Below are 17,312 nucleotides of genomic sequence, written 5' to 3' on the forward strand. Positions count from 1 at the left end.
AGTTCTTCTAGGTCCTTGTTAAATGTTTCTTGCATTTTGTCTATTCTATTTCCAAGATTTTAGATCATCTTTACTATCATTATTCTGATTCTTTTTCAGGTAGACTGCCTATTTCCTCTTCATTTGTTAGGTCTGCTGGGTTTTTACCTTGCTCCTTCATCTGCTGTGTGTTTTTCTGTCTTTTCATTTTGCTTATCTTACTGCCAAACACTTTTAAGATTATCAAATATTGTAGTTAATTATTTAGGAGGTAGCCAGAGGAGCTGACTATATTATGAAAAGGTCTGTGTAAAATTGGGCATGTTTTGGAGAGCAATAGACACAAAGTCTAAAGAAACTTGCAGTCAAGCATCAGGAGTCCCATTGTATCCCTCAAATAGAACAAATCCAATGAACAAATAAACAAATAAAAACATCAAGAGACTTTCTTTAGGGAGGATGTCTTTGAGTGAGTTCAGCTCTTGAGCGCTGTACAGACATGCTCTTAACTAAAACGTAGAACAGATGCCCTTTAGGAGGCTGGCTCAGCGGGTTAACATAGGAGCGTACACTGAGCCAAGCCACAAATACCATGGAAGTCTATGTCAAGGGTTTCAAGAAGCATGTGTGCTGTCTGTGGTATGGGAGACACTTTTGGGCGCTCTGCCCTGCACCTGAGGATGGTGTTGATTCCTACATGTCATAATCACAGCTGCCTTCTGAAGTGATACTGTGCCAGGCACTGCTCCAGACAGCTTAAGTATATTTTCTCCTGGAATCCTCTCAATCACCCTTAGGGGGTAGTTAGTCTTCACCCTATCATACAGGTGAGAAAATTAACACTTAAATAGGTTTAGTTATGTTCCCAGTGTCAAACAGGTAATAAGCGGCAAAGTTAGGATTCCAATCTTGGTCTTACTCGAAATCCATGCTCATACCTACAACACATATTTTCATCAATTTTAGGAGCTTATCCTACTTGACATGTCTGATTTTATGGGCAGGTTCTCTAGATTTATGTATGGGTAAAGTAGGTAGAAGCATTTAGAAACATGATGCACCATTACAGGGATTTGCTGTCATTTCTCTCCTCTGTGCTCTCCTAAAATGTATTTCATTTTTATATTATTTTGTATGTTTTTATCACCCAGAATGACTTGTTTGCCTCCTCCAGGATATTCCCTGATAAATGAATGTTTATTGAATAAAAGGATGAATGAATATTTCCCAAAACACTAATAGCTAGATCCTGACCCATCATCATCAATATCAAAATTTTCTTTTTCTTTTTAGTGTTTAGCTACAAGACAAAATCAATAATGGTTAGGTTCATTGCAATTTCTAAGGCAACTTCTGGATAATGAAACAGCTTCTCAAAGGAGGCAGAGAACTAAATCTTAATTCAGGCCTGTGTTCTCAGTATCATATCTTAGTGTCTCACAAATAGTATGCTCATAATTATTTGTTGAATGATTTAATCATCATCTTTACTTAAAAAAAATAATAAACATTTCTTCTGTAAAAACTGTGTGTAAGGCACTAAATTAGGTGATGAATGGAGTGCAGGAAAGCATAATAGTAGTGGTCATTGTTTACCATGTGCTGTGCACTACGCTGAGGACTTCCTTTCCATGTAGTATTACACTGAGTCCTCCTCCAAACCTCACAGGCACTGTTGATCCTTCAATGTTGGAGGTGGGGAAACTGACTCCGAAAGAGGTTAAGCAAATTATTTTCCCAAGTTCCCATAACTAGTAAGTGGCAGAAACTGGATTCAAATCCAGGCCAAGTATTCTAAAACCCAATAGTCTTAATTGTGGTAGAAATCCTCACCTGGCATTGAAAATGTTATTTATTCAGAGAATTGTCAAACAGTGATCCATAATAACTAAATATGTTTTCTCTTAGCTTAAAATATATAAACTCACATGAATTCAACACTTTTTTTTTTTTTTTTTGCTGGAATCAAGCTTTGCTATTGAGTCTGGGTTCTTTTCTTGGAAATCCTATGTTGTCTTTCTTGCACAAACCACACCCACAGTACATTGTCTACAGTTTCCACTTTCAGTTTCTATTAAGTGGAGCCAGAACTTAAGGACATTTGAAAAACAATTTTCAGCATAAACTCATTCCAGATTTCTTTGATTTTTTTCTCAATCTGTTCAGTTGCTTCATAAACACCAAATCCAAGAGCATTTTTTTACAACAACCTCTCTTTATCAAGTTTCTCCAAAGCCTTCAACCTAATTCTCACACAAAAACTCTCTCTTTTAAATGCATTTTTGATGTTTATTCATAAATTCAATTGTTTAATTAAAAATGCAAAAATTACTGTCATAAATCGATCTGGGAATAAGCACAACCAAATCTTGATAAGCAAAGAATTGGTCTGGTAGAAGCAGAGTTGGACAAGAGAGTAGATGATAATAATGAACATTCCAAGCCCTAAGGCTTCAACTAATGCTTTCAGAGGCAACTGGGCATTAATTAATTGAGTAGAGTTTACTTAAGCGCAGTACTACTCTTTTACTCACATGTATTTTTCTTTAACAAACACTGACATAATACTTACTATGTGCCAGTCACTGTTCCTAGTACTCTACATATATTATTTTATTTAATGCTCAAAACTACTCTCTGGGTACATACTATCATCATCCCACTTTACAGAGGAAGATGCTGATGCTCCAAGAGGTTACCTACCTTGTCCAAGGTCATACACCTAGTAAGTGATGGAGCCAGGATTTGGTCCAAGTACATGCTCTTAACCCCTTAAACCACACCTGTCAGACAAAAGTCATTGTACTTCCTCTCCAAAAGCCTACAATCCACATGGAAAGGTCATGTATATTACCCATCCAAACTTGCATATGATAATTACCTTATGAGGGGTCCAGGAGTTCACAAACATCTTCTTTAGTAGTGTTCACTAAAGACACGAAGGGATTTTCAGTCAGCATTTGGTAAGCCTCTCTTATAGAATCCATGTTCCATGTTTCTTTCCTCTTTCCTTCTCTAAATGATAATGATGAACAGGTGTCTTCAATTTTCTTTTGTTAAGCCACTTTTTCTTATCTCTTTACAACCATTTCCTGTATATGTTACTATTCTTTATGGCTTCCAGCCCCTGGAGTGATAATGCAGACCACGTGTGAGAGGCCAGCAGCTGGGGAAGCACACAGGAATGTGTCCTGGAGAAGGACCGCAATCCTTTTCTCTCTCTCTCATGGATTATACACAGTAATCCCCACAACTTCCTGGGATTCTAAATTCAAGGTCCTAGAGTAATTTTCATCTCCCAATCAAACTACAAATTTTAATCTGAAGCAAACATCTTTAATTGTGATGCCACATGAACCACTTTTATGGTCTTTATTTATAGGCCTATAAGAGAGGGGAAATGGATCTGAATTCCTAGCAACTTTTTTTTTTTTTTCGCGGTACGCAGGCCTCTCACTGTTGTGGCCTCTCCCGTTGCGGAGCACAGGCTCCGAACGCACAGGCTCAGCGGCCACAGCTCACGGGTTCAGCCACTCCGCGGCACGTGGGATCTTCCTGGACTGGGGCATGAACCCGTGTCCCCTGCATCGGCAGGCAGACCTTCAACCACTGCGCCACCAGGGAAGTCCCCTAGCAACTTTTGGCTGGCAATGACCGCCTCCCCTCAGAAAGTGACTGAGCCATCAGAACACATTTGTAACTTGTATCAAAGAAACTGTGTTGCATTTTTAAAAACTATTAATATTTCTAAGTCGGTAATATGCACATTGTTCAAATATCAGATGTACAAAAGTTCTGTAGAAAGTCTTCCTCTTGACACTGCCACTGATCTTGAACAGAAAGGAGGAGTGACCCCGGGTGTGAATTCCGCTTGGGGGACAAAACATCTGGAGAGGCTGCAACTAGAACTGGGGACTCTGGAGTCTCAGAGAGAAACTGTGTTGGAAATCCAGGTGAGGGATGAACTATGCATGGATCGTGTTGTTAATATTCTCCGAGACGAGTCAACAAGAAGAGCATCTCCAAATTCATGACACTGGCATGTGTCTTTCACCATTACGCAACGAGGCAGTGTGTTATGGCAGGAGAAGCTCTTTCATGGGAATGCAGGCAGGTGGCATGAGTTGTAATTCCTTTCCTCTCACAATTAGCTGCATGACCTGGGGGAAGTCACTAAACTGGGTCTCAATTGAGTTATCTGTAATGTGCTAATAAGTGCATTTTATCTGTGTAAAGGGAAAGTATTGAGCTGAATGAGTAATTGAGCTCTTCAACTACTATAAAATCCATTGTATCTCCCTGGAAGTTCTACACTGTGTCAATTAACGTGGCTATTCTTAAGAAGAAAAAAGAAAGGTCTTCCTCCTAACTCTGTCCCAAGGTACCTACCCCATCTCTGAAAAACACACACCATTCCCTGTTACGAGGAACATTTTAAAAATAAATATTCAGATGATCTGAAATGTCTTAATCAGTAAGATAAATGGTTTCAAATTGCTAAGAAAATGAATATTTAATGCCACATTTTAACTAAAATCTTGCTTCAAAATATCAGATTTCCTGGAATCTTCTTAGCATCCCATTAATTCTGAGAGTAGCTGACAGAACAAGAATTCTAACATAAAAATATAAAGGCATGGTCCAGCATTTGGACTACAAGAGATGACTTTTCTACCTGGGACACATATGATGCACTTTTTTGGTTATTGTAATGAAGTTAGATGATAGTAGTGTTACAGGGGGAGATAATTAAACTACAATCTCTAGGAAATCTTATTTAATGCTATCTCTAAGAAATCAATTTTCCATCTTATATGTTAACTCAATAATGAATGTAATCAGGGATCTTTTGAAAGATGACAAAGATCCTTAGAACTCTGCATGGAGTTGCTTTAGGATAAGAAAGAGACAAAAGTTGTTTCAAGATGGAGCAGGAAAGACTACAGCCATAAGTAGGACCTCCCTTTCCCTAGCCATAACACCCGGAGATGTACAATGCATTGACCGGTCATCTATTGTACTTAGAAACGATCACATAAAAAACAAAAGCCCACAACCCCTGTAACCTCTGTGGCTTATGGTGCTCAGCATGTGAGCAGGGATGGAAAGGACCTTAGACATGCCCCAAAGAGACTCAAGATTGAAAGTTGTTTTTTAATAAGGATATACATTCTTATATATACTTTTTATTGATACTTTAAAATAACAGGTAGTTAGCTAATTCTCTCTTGGAAGTTCAAAACCCAAAGCCTCATCCATATTCAATTCTAAGTTGCAGAAATGAAAAATTGGGAGCCAAGCTCTAAAGCATTTTCAGGGCTGCATTTATTTTTAATTTTTGACTCATCTTGTTACGGAGTCAGGATAAGGATGCTGTGGAGGAGGAGAGACGTACACACCAAGTGGCTTCTCTAAGAGGTTGTGTGTGAATATTTTAACACTAATTTCCCAGGAAAAAAAATATACCTGGAAGCACTTCAGCTCATATTGCAATGGTTTACCTATTCCATGAGTTTTGTTGAAGCATCTGTGTACTAGAATTTAGGCAAAAAATGTAAAGTAAGGACTTGATCCTGATTTCAAGCTGATGCGGCTCAGATCAATCGCATCAAGATTTTGATGCACACATTGAATCAAAAGAGTTTCATTTGTAATGAGCTAATCTGCTAATATTATATAATATTTGGACTGCTCCCTGTGCAGGCATCCTTAAGGAACCGGCTTATGCTTTTCTGGGATGGACTTGCCTTGTTTTCAAATACAGAGGACTTGCCTATATATTTTCTTTCACATAGCAAGACAGTGTTCCATCTGGTATTCATGATGGCAAAATCCTCATGTAAGCATGCTGTAAGATGTTTACAAATCTCCATTGTAAAAAGGAATGTGACAGATAGCAAAAATGTATGTTTTATTTTTCAGAGAAGATGCTGGATTTCATAGGAAAAACCCTTATATGGCGTATTTATATTTGGTTTTGTGAGTCAGGGCTGCCTGTACACAAAGGCAAATTTAACTTAAAACTTAATTATGATTAGTCATCCTTATGGGGGACAAGAAGAGAATAATTGAATTCCACAGAATGTCACCCAAACTCATGTATCGATTATGTTATCCTTGCCCACCCCCAACCTAATCGTTTTAAAAATAGTAAAAGATTTTACAACAAACTTAAGCAAGGTTAGAAGTTATGAGTTTCATTTCCTTTAATTTCTGCTCTTAGCTGCTGGCCACCAGAACAAGCAGCACAGAGGGGAATCAGCAGTTGAATGTGCTTAAAGGAATGCACAAACTTGATTTTTTAAATGTTCTGAATATTTGTGATTTGATTAGGGTAATGAGTCTCATGGTCTGAGTATTACATTCTGAAAATCATGGATTCTGATTGTTGCAGATTGCCAGGTTTGAAATAATAGCTTGTGTCTGGGGTTTGGTGCTATGATGACATTTATTTTACTATGGCCACCATTATCATCATCATCGACATAATTACATAAAATCACAGTTTGCCGTGTTCTATGTGACCCCAATTTAGGCCTTGCCCAGGCTGAATGGCCCTTGTCTATTAACAGTTATGTCTGTATTTGTATGTTCCAACCTTCAAAGGATTGTTTCCACGTCTCCAACAAGCCAGATCTTACAATTTAGGGTCAGTGACCCCTGGTGAGCAGTGTAGCTTCCATCAGGTTTTTATGCAAAAGCATGGTTTATTTAAAATGAAACAAAATGAGATAAAAGCAAAACATGTATAGTTGTTGAGTACCTACTATGTGTCAGGCGTCCTGCTGGGTGTGAAAAGCGAGGCTAAATGAGATTAATGTCCCTGTTCTTGTGGAGAGTATGCACCATTGGTAGAAAAGGAAAGTATAAGCATCTGTGCAGATACTGCCAGAACACTTTACCCAGGTGTAGCAGGTGGGGCATCCGGGAGGGCTTCCCCAAGGAAGAGCTGCCGATTTGAGACATGAAGACTCTGTAACTGCCAAACAGGAGAGGCTGGGGGATGAAATGGCAGTTCTAGGAAGAGAAACCATTCTGTTAAACGTGCTGAGCCTAAGGGGAGTAGGAGTATCCAGGAAATGAGAGACATTCAGGGTGGTGAGCATAAGCACAGGGGAGGGGAAAGTGGTGAGTGGTGAGGCTAGAAAGGAGGATCCAAAGTGGATCATTCAGGAACTTATTCAACTTTTTAGTGAATTCGGACATTATTCTAAGAGCAATGGCAAGGCAATGAAGAGTTTCAGGAAAGAAAATAACTTTTTTTTTTTTTTTTTGTATTTTAAGCATTTCACAATGACTGGAATAAAGAGAACAGAACAGTGGTAGGTCAGTTAGTCAGGAAACAGTTACAGCAGTTGAAGTGAGAGATGATGGAGGCAATGATGACAATGATAACAGAAAGGAGTAAATGATTTTTAGAAGTATATATCAAATATGTAGAATTGTCTATTCCTTTGGTGAAGAATAACTGTGGTGGGTTTGAAACCTAAGTATCCAACCCGAGTTCCTGGCTGGCTCACGGGAACATGACCCAGATAGGGGAGAAAGTTGATGAATTCTGTTGTGGGAATGTTGCAGTTCAAGTACTGTTGGAAATCCAAGTGGAAATATCCAGAGGACTGTTGGATAGAAGGATCTCAAATTCAGGAGGTGGATCTGTGAAAAGTTGTAGAATTGGGAATCATCAGCACATACCCTTGGAAGTAAATGGAGTTATCCCGACACTGTGTGATAAAGAGGGAAGACTTTCTGAAGAGACTTTGGAAAGCCAAACCGTATGTCTGCAGCAAATGGTTGTCCCCAAATGAAGATAAACTCCCATGTGAAAAGGTACCTTCCCTGGACAGGAGGAAAGAAGACATTCTTATCAACCCAGAAGCAGCACCAGAGGAATCTGCAAACAAACCTTATTCCATTAGATTCTTCCTATATATTTACTGTCCCAACATTTACCTACTTTGGAAGCCTAGAACTGATCTCCTTTGTCCTGTCATTTCTCTACAACTTTATAGTCCTTTGTTGAAGATGCTATAAAAGCTGGAATTCTGAGTGCCATTCTGAGTTATTTCTGGTTAGTCTTCCCCAGTGTGATGTGCACTGCACACATTAATAAACTGATTTCCTTTTCTTTCTTTTTTTTTTTTTAAAAAAAAAGGGGCTGAAAAGGACGGATCAGAAAAGTGGAAGAAAAATCTGAGGAGGTGAAAAGGGTGGGACCATGGAAGCTAAGAGATGGGAGCATTTCAAGGAGAGAGCGTTCAGTGATGCAGAGAAGTCAAATCACACTGTGACTGCAGGCTCAGTTGAAGTAGTGGTAGTAAAAACTCAGTGACAGGGGACAAGGTATAGGAGATGAGGAAACAGCAGCGATAGGTATAGGCAGCACTTTCAAGAAATTTGGTTGGTAAAAGGAAGGCGAGAAGTCAAACAAGATCCTTACAAAAATAAAATTCCTTATAATATCAGTTAAACTTAAATATTATTCAGTATTGCACAGCATTATATTTAAAACACAAATGGCTGTAGGGAAAATTTCAAAGGAAATGCCTTTCTCTCTAATTCTTAAAGATTTTGAACTTGTGCCAATGCTTAATATTTAAAATTCTTGTTTAGTATATTCCTTTTCAACTTAATCCATTTCTCTTAACTGAAAAAGTCATATGTTTCTTCTAAGGGCATATTTGGCTCCACAGACTTGTGGCTTTCAGCCATTTTTGTCATCAAAAGCCTTTTAGATTGCTGGTTTACACAGCCAACAAAGAGAGGGTACTTCAACTGTTCAACACTAATGAGAGGAAAGGCTTTGATATGCCTTTGTACCTTTCCTAATATCTTGTCTCTTTTTCTACTGAGAAGTAATTCAGCTACCTTAAAGTCTCACTAATTTAACCTTCTTGGTTTACTGATAAGGAAATAAATGCTTAAAGACTTATTGTATGTCCCAAACTATGGAATATGAACATGACAGAATGGAAACCAGAATCTGGATCTCAAAGATTTGGCTGCATATCTCATCTTTTCCCCAAAAATACGCACCTCTTAATGTTGATAGAGTCCCTTTCTAATCAGAAAAATAAGTTTTAAAAAGTAAGATAGATTCCCTCTCCTTTCTGATATCAATAATTATTAATGATCACTTGAATTTTACATGAAATGCCAGACTCTTCTGTAACGACTGCTCATGTTAAGGACCTCTGTATGGGATCAAATACAAACTACTTCAGCAGGAGTGCTCTTTAGAATTAATCTTGACAGGAGTTTGTTTTTCTATTAAACCAAAGCCATGTTCACACTTCTTTTTGATAAGTTAACCAAGAATTTCAATAGAGAGCTAAAATAGTACTATGATTGCAAGTCTTGGGCAAGTTTCCCTAAACATGTTGGACAAAAGCTTTGCCAAATACTGTAGATGTTGGAATAATTCTATTCCATGATAAGAAGCCACTATAGACATTAAGTAGGAAATTTGATTACTCAAAATCCATCTGTTATTGTGGGGGTTTTTTTTCCAAATAAATTTTTCAGGAGGAAAACTGGCAAAGAAATAGTTGAAAAAAAATACTTGAACCAAAATGACAGCCTTGGCTGTTGCAATGAGGAGATTTGGGGGAAATATATGAGTATAAATATAAATACACACACATAGAACTTTTATTTGCAATAAACAGTGATATTCTGAAACTACTATGGGGATCCCCTTTAAAAAAACAAAGAACAAAAGACTGTTTTCTGTATGTCTCCTTCAAAAGAACTGGTTTCAAATTTCCCACACACCTTTGATTGAACCCCACTAGTGATACTTTCTATAAAATCAGCAATGACTTTCTATTGCTGATAAAAGCAATATAAACTTTGATGTGTTTTACTTGATTTCTCTCCATTTTTACTTTGGTTATATAATTTCAACTGCATATAACTATTTGCTTATCAAATCTTTCTATTAAATATTATTTTCTCATCAACAAAAAGTATACAGAGAAAAATAATATGTGTATGAACAGACTAACAGAAAAAATGATATTCATATGAATAAACTCACAAATATAACATTAAAATACTGTAGAGAAGATGAAGTAATTTTCTAATCAAAATATTAAATTAAAATGACAAGTTTATAATTCAGTCACATAGAAATGCCAAAGACATAAGACTCATTTTGGATGGCTAATCATGATTGAATCTGTATTGTTTAACTTGAAGTGTATTAGACAAAGCTGGAAATGGAGAGGAGCTGAGAGTGTGCTTGTTTGTTTTGTATTGTTTTCTTGGTTTGGTATAAAATAGAATACTAAACTGAAGGTGATATGTATCTATTGATGTATTTCCTAAAGAGATGAATGTGGACAACAAGAATTTCTCTTTGTTTTCCTTTGTTTTAGAATAAGAATGGAGTAGCCTTAGAAACATATATGCTCTGAGAATCGAAGAAATAATACTAAACCATTTCAGAGAAGCTGCTGATAACATTTAAATATGAGTGAAAATGTCCTATTAAAAGAGTTCTATTATATCTTTGTTCACTCTTATAAAATATTGGCTTATGTTGTACACAGGTTTACAATGTTCAAAGTGCCTTCAGTTGCTGCATCTCTTTTATTTTCATAAGCTTCTTGTGCGGTACTCAGTATATATAAGGAACTTGAGTATATTCAGATTTTGGTATCTATGAGGGGTCCTGGAACCAGTTTCCAAGGATACCTGTGGATGACTATAACTATGGATAAGGGAAGCCGTGTAAATTGGAAGACTTTTATTTCTGGTAATAATAGAGTAGGTAATTCAACCAGCACTCCTGCTAAAGACTACTTGCAAAGCTGAACAAAATATTTTAAAAATCTCTTTGGTAACACTGGGCATTAACAAAATAGAAGAGAATTACTGGGATAAGATCTGGCAGAAAACTGATGCCCATGGAAGTGAAACCAGAATTTGGGGGTTGTTTTTCTCCTAAGCACACTTGCTGATTTAGTGGGAGTAGCTGAGAACCTAAAAGACTTACTGGTCCATTTGTGACAACGTGGATCGAGCTTGAGGATGTTAAGCTAAATGAAATAAGTCAGACAGAGAATGACAAATACCGTATGATATCGCTTACATTTGAATCTAAAAAACCCAAACTCAGTAGAAACAGAGACTAGAGTGGTGGTTACCAGGGACGGAAATGGGGGAATAGAGGAGATGTTCACCAGGGGTATAAACTTCCAGTTATAAGATGAATAAGTTCTAAGGATCTAGTGTACAGGATGGTGATTACAATTAATAAATACTGTGTTACATACTTGAAAATTGCTAAGAAAGTAGCTCTTGAATGTTCTCACCACAAAAAAGGAATGGTGACTATGTGACTGGATGGAGGTGGTAGCTAATGCTATGTTGGTAATCATTGTATGTCTTAAACATACACAGTATGTCAACTATCTGTCAAAGCTGGGGAAAAAAAGACTTAATGGTGCTTTTGAATGTCTCACTAAGCTAGTGAGATAGGAATTAGAATTCTCACATGTGGGAGCCTTGATGAAAGCCTTTTGCATATAGATGGAACCATGAATATAGTGAGACTCTAGGAATAATGATAAACTGTAAGTAGACAGATTGCACTGAGGACCACAGTACAGTTCTGAATCACCTCAAAGCCTGAAATTTGACTGATGGAATCAGAGAGACCTAGTAAGATGTAATATATCATTCAGGCCTCAAATTATTTCTACAAACAATTTTTACTAGTAAAATGAATAGCAACAAATCAAAGTAACCAGGTATAAAAGGAGACAAGTCAGCATGAGTAGACACCAGTAGAAACAACAAACAGAGGCAGAACTACAGGGGCTTCAGATAATGAAGCCATCAGATACAGACTCTAAAACAATTATTCTTACTGTATTAAGGAATATAAAAGACAAATTAAAATTTCAACAGAGATTGGAAACTATAAAAGAAAACCTGATTATAATTGTAACACTGAAAAATATAATAATGAAAAAGGTCTAAATAAACGGGGTTAATAATAGATTACACTCAGCTGTAGAATTAGTGAACTGGAAATTAAAGAGAAAAAAATCTAGAATGAAGCATATGGTGGTAAAAGGATGGAAAACAGAATACAAGATCCCCCTGGTATCTAAAAGTAGAACATTCCTACTAAAACTTTCATATGCCAAAAATGGTGTAAAGTGAAGAAGCAATTAACTTTTTTTGTAAAATCGAAAATCCTCTTCAGATTCCTTTTGGTTAACGAAAACAGGTACTAATGTAGAACTTTCCCAAAAGCAAAGTGGTGAATAGCAAACTTTTGAAAAGCAGTAATACCTGTAGTGAGTATGAGACATAGAGATATAGTGAGAGGATGTAATGTATGTGTATTAAAGTCCCACAAGAGAGAAGAGAGAAAATAGGATAGAAGCAACAATTCAAGAAATAATGAATATTAACTTCCCAAAATTGATAGGATACATTAAGAAATCTGTTAAACTTCAAAGCAAGATAAACTTTTAAGAAATCTACATCTACAGATCAAAGCAAAGCTGCCAAAAACCAAAAGCAGTGATAAAGCCTTAAAAGTAGCAAAACCAAACAAAAACTTTTAAAGAGGGAAAATCCCATTGACAGCTGATCACTTAATAGAAATTCTATAAACGTGAAGAACATGGAATAAAATCTATTTTTTAACCATTTAAGAACTTATTTATTTATTTACTTACTTATTTGTTTTTAATTGAGGTATAATTAGCATATAGCATTATATAAATTTCAGGTGTCCAACATAATGATTTGATATTTGTGTACACTGGGAAATGATCACCACAGTAAGTCTAGTTACCATCAGTCACCATAGAAAGTTACAATTTTTTTTTTCTTTCAATAAGAATTTTTAAGATATACTCTCTTGGCTACTTTCAAATATACACTACAATATTATTAAATATAGTCACCACATTGTACATTACACCCCCGAAGCTGCGTGAAGCTCTGTGTTCTACACATGAGTAGGAGAGGCTGCCATTCTACTATGGGATAAAACTTGTCTGCCATACAGAAAATGTATGTGTGTCTTACAAGCTACATGAATGAACTTTTACAGAGACTGTAAAATTATAAAAGTTCATTTTATAATTGGAAGTTTGCACCACATAACCCCCTTCACCCATTTTGATCAACCTTCAACTCCCCTCCCCTCCAGCAACCACCATTCTGTTCTCTATAAGTTCTGTTTTGTTTGATTGTTTCATCTGCTCATTTGTTTTGTTTTTTAGATTCCACATATAAGTGAAATTGTACAATATTTGTCTTTCTCTGTCTGACTTATTTCACTTAGCATAATACCCCCAAGGTCCATTCATGTTGTCTTAAATGGCAAGGTTTCATTCATGTTTATGACTGAGTAGTATTTGACTGTACATTTACTGCCCCTTCTTTATCCATTTATCCGTCAGTGGATACTTAGGTTGTTTCCATATACTGGCCATTGTAAATAATGCTCCAATGAACTATGTGCACCTATCTTTTCAAATTAGTGTTTTCATTTTCTCTGGTTAAATACCCAGAAGTGGAATTGCTGGATCATATGGTAGTTCTATTGTTAGTTTTTTTTAAGAAACTCCATATTGTTTTCCATAGTGGCTGTACCAATTTACATTCCCTCCAACAGTGCACAAGGGTTACCTTTTCTCCAAACCCTCTCCAGCATTTGTTATTTGTTGATGATAGCAATTCTGACAGGTGTGAGATGATACCTCATGATCATTTTGATTTACATTTCTCTGATGATTAGTGATGTTGAGCATCTTTTCATATGCATGTTGTCCATCTGTATGTCTTTTTTGGAAAAATGTCTATTCAGGTATTCTTCCCATTTTTTAATCAGGTTTGTTTTTTTTTTAATATTGAGTTGTGTGAACTATTTATAAATTTTGAATATTAACCCCTTTTCAGACATATCACTTGGAAGTATTTTCTCCTATTCAGTAGGTTGTCTTTTCCTCTTGTTGATGGTTTCCTTTGTTCTGCAAAAACTTCTATGTTTAATTAGGTCCTGTTTGTTTATTTTTGCTTTTGTTTCCTTTGCCGTAGTAGACTGCTCCACTATGATTTATGTCAAAGAGCATGCTGCCTGTGTTTTCTCTTAGGAGTTTTATGGTTTCAGGTTTTACATTTAAATCTTTAATCTGCTTTGAGTTTATTTTTGTATATGACATAAGAAAGTAGTCCAGTTTGATTCTTTTGCATGGAGCTGTCCAATTTTTCTAGCACCATTTATCAAAGAGACTGTCTTTTCTCCATTGTAATTACTTCCCTCCTTTGTAGTAGATTAACTGACTATTAAGTGTGGGTGTATTTCTTAACTCTCTATTCTGTTCTGTTGGTTTTTGTGTCTGTTTTTGTACCAGCACCATACTGTTTTGATTACTGTAACTTTTTAGAGTAGTTTGAAAAGCTGATATTTTTCTTGATAGGTCTCACTTGTTGAGGTGTGCCAAGCCCTATCAGTGTTCCAAAGGGAGGGATCTCAGTCTGCACCGAGTTTCAAACAGATTGAAAATCAGGCCTCAGGCAGCAGCTTTTTTTTTTTTTTTTTTTTTTTTTTTTTTTTTTTTGCGGTACGCGGGCCTCTCACTGCTGTGGCCTCTCCCGCTGCGGAGCACAGGCTCCGGACGCGCAGGCCCAGCGGCCATGGCCCACGGACCCAGCCGATCCGCGGCATGTGGGATCCTCCCGGACCGGGGCACGAACCCGCGTCCCCCGCATCGGCAGGCGGACTCCCAACCACTGCGCCACCAGGGAAGCCCAGCAGCTTTTAATGTATGCAAATTTATACAGTCTTATCAGACCATGGTCATAATCCCTGCTGGCCTCCAGACAAGATGATCTCAAGGTATCCTCTGGGCAACTGTTGTAAAAATCAGGGCTCCAAATGAATGTATAAGCTCCTTTCTGGGAGGTGCCAAAGAGCTCTTCTTTTGGCCATTAGTAGTAAGGCTGAAGGAGAGCGCAAAGATGGTGATCCCCAGCCTACATTCTGTGAGAGCATTTCTGTAGCCACTAGATATATGGTAAGCCTGAAGCCTGCCCCTCAGGCTGAAGCTCCAGGATAAGTAAGTAGGCATGTTTTACAGAAAGGCTGGGGTGTGTTTCAGTGTTCTGTCTGCACAGTGCCCTAGGAGTGGTAGCCCGCCAGAAAAATCAGGACAATGGTAACTACTCTGGGGTAGGGAGAAGAGGATAAGAATTGTGTACTGTCTTGGAGAAAAGTTTCTATTCTTAATGTGGGAAGAGATTATACAGTTTACTTTGTGATAACTTATTAAGTATGTTTTTGTTTGGGGTAATTTTCAGTGTGTATTTTATATTTCACAATATAAAGCAACCAACAAAAACCTGGGGACTGGCGGAACGGCCATAACAAAATAGAATGTGTTAGTGGATCGATATCCACTTAGAGGTGTCTCGCTCTGTTCTCAGTTCTTTATCCGAAACTGCCAGTGTTTTGGTTCAAAATTTATCTAACATTGAAGGAGCCATGATTATGACATTTTCAGAAGCATAAAACGGAGATGGATGACAGAAACGAGATTCAAAATAGTCTTGACAGACTTGTAATTCTAGCCCTAAACCAACAAGAGGAAATGTTTCAGGGATAATGGAGGCGTAGCACACCAAACATTGGCTGCCAGGGTTAGGCAGAGAAGGCTTCAGGGCTCCTGCTGCCAAGAGGTGTTTCAGGAGGTGCCCAAGAAAATGTCAGACACGACTCCATGGGTTGATCTGGCTTTGGGACTCTGATGAACAAGCGGCTCTTGCATTCAGAGGGAATTTAAAACGCTCCCTCAATCGCAGGAACACATAGAACAGTTAACCCTCAGAGAGGGTCAGCAAAAACACACAAAGCACGCACACAGAGCCTTCAGGACTGAAAACCAAAGAGCAGCAGCAGCAGGGGCAGCCCATAGCTCCTCCTATCACGTGGCAAAACAGGCAACCAGCGTCTGGGAGGAGTACAAGTCTGGGTACAGCAAAAGGGTTCTTTAAGCAAAATAACGGCTCCCTGAGAACAGTATCCTGAATCAATCATGGTCCAGACCCCTCATTATAGTCATCAGGGGACAAAGAAAAGGGGATTCAGAGGAACCAGAACAGAGATGGTTACCTCTACCAGCCTGGCAATCTTGATGAGATAATATAAGGCTATGTAATAAAATGTTTATAGTTCTTACCACACAATCACAGTCCCATCATTCTTGTCAAATGCTCTGGCTAGTCCCATAAAGTTTTGACTTAAAGAGCCCTTCTAGGTGTTGTTAAACACCGATACCAGAACCTACCTGACTCACTCAAGAGAGATTCTGGCCCTCCATGTGAACAAGATGACAGACTCCCTCAAGAGCTCTGTCAACAGCCCTCAATCCTTTCTGGCTCAAGTTCGAGGTGCTCATAAATCAGTTACACCAGCACAGCATAGCTGAGAACTAGCCTAAGACTAGTTCTATAATTGCTGCTTTGTTTGTCTGAATCCTGACTCTGGCAAGGCAGGGACTGTGTCTGTCTTGATCCCTTCTTAATGCCCAGGGCCAAACCCCAAGTAATACTCAAATATTACTGGTGAAGGAGAGAAGAAATGCTGGCAGGCAGACAAGGAAGGAAAGGAAAGTCAGGTAAAAAGTCCTGGGTTTTATGACTGGCTATACTGTCAGTGTCAGACAACAATACAACTTGACTCAAGCAAACATATTGTTAGACTGCAACAAGAGAAGCCCAGAATCTAAACAAAGAGAGGGACCAGTTCAATTCCACTCTAGTGAGACCACATCTGAGCTTGGAGTTCAACACTCAGTTGCCATATTTAAAAAGCACATTATGAAAGTTAAGTTCAGGGGTAGTGATCTAAGTGATAAGACGTGCAAACCAAGGCCCAAGAACAGTTGAAGAAACCAGAGCTATGTGACTTAGAAAGGACAGGACACAGATGACCATGTCCCAGTATTAGAAGGGAAGGGCTGTCATATAGAAGATGTAGGCATATTTCTCAAACCTAACTGTGTGTCCACATCACCTGTTAGAGTGTACAAAAATACCTAACCCTCAGCCTGTTCAGACTGACTGAATCAGAACCTCCCATGATGCTGCGTGGACATCTGTTTTGCACAAAGCTCCTTAGGTCACTCTGGTGTTCACCACAAAGCTGAAGTTAAGAACCACCAGTGTAGACCTATTTTGCTTGTCCAATTGAAAGTCTCAGGAGTTTCATTTGCACAGAAATTATAGGGAGATACATATGAGCTTTAAAAAAAGGAAAGAATAAATAGTCTTGTTAACAAATGTTCTGCAAGAGAATATCTGGG

The sequence above is a fragment of the Phocoena phocoena genome, chromosome 7 (assembly GCF_963924675.1).
Source record: "Phocoena phocoena chromosome 7, mPhoPho1.1, whole genome shotgun sequence".
Taxonomy (NCBI): Eukaryota; Metazoa; Chordata; class Mammalia; order Artiodactyla; family Phocoenidae; genus Phocoena; species Phocoena phocoena.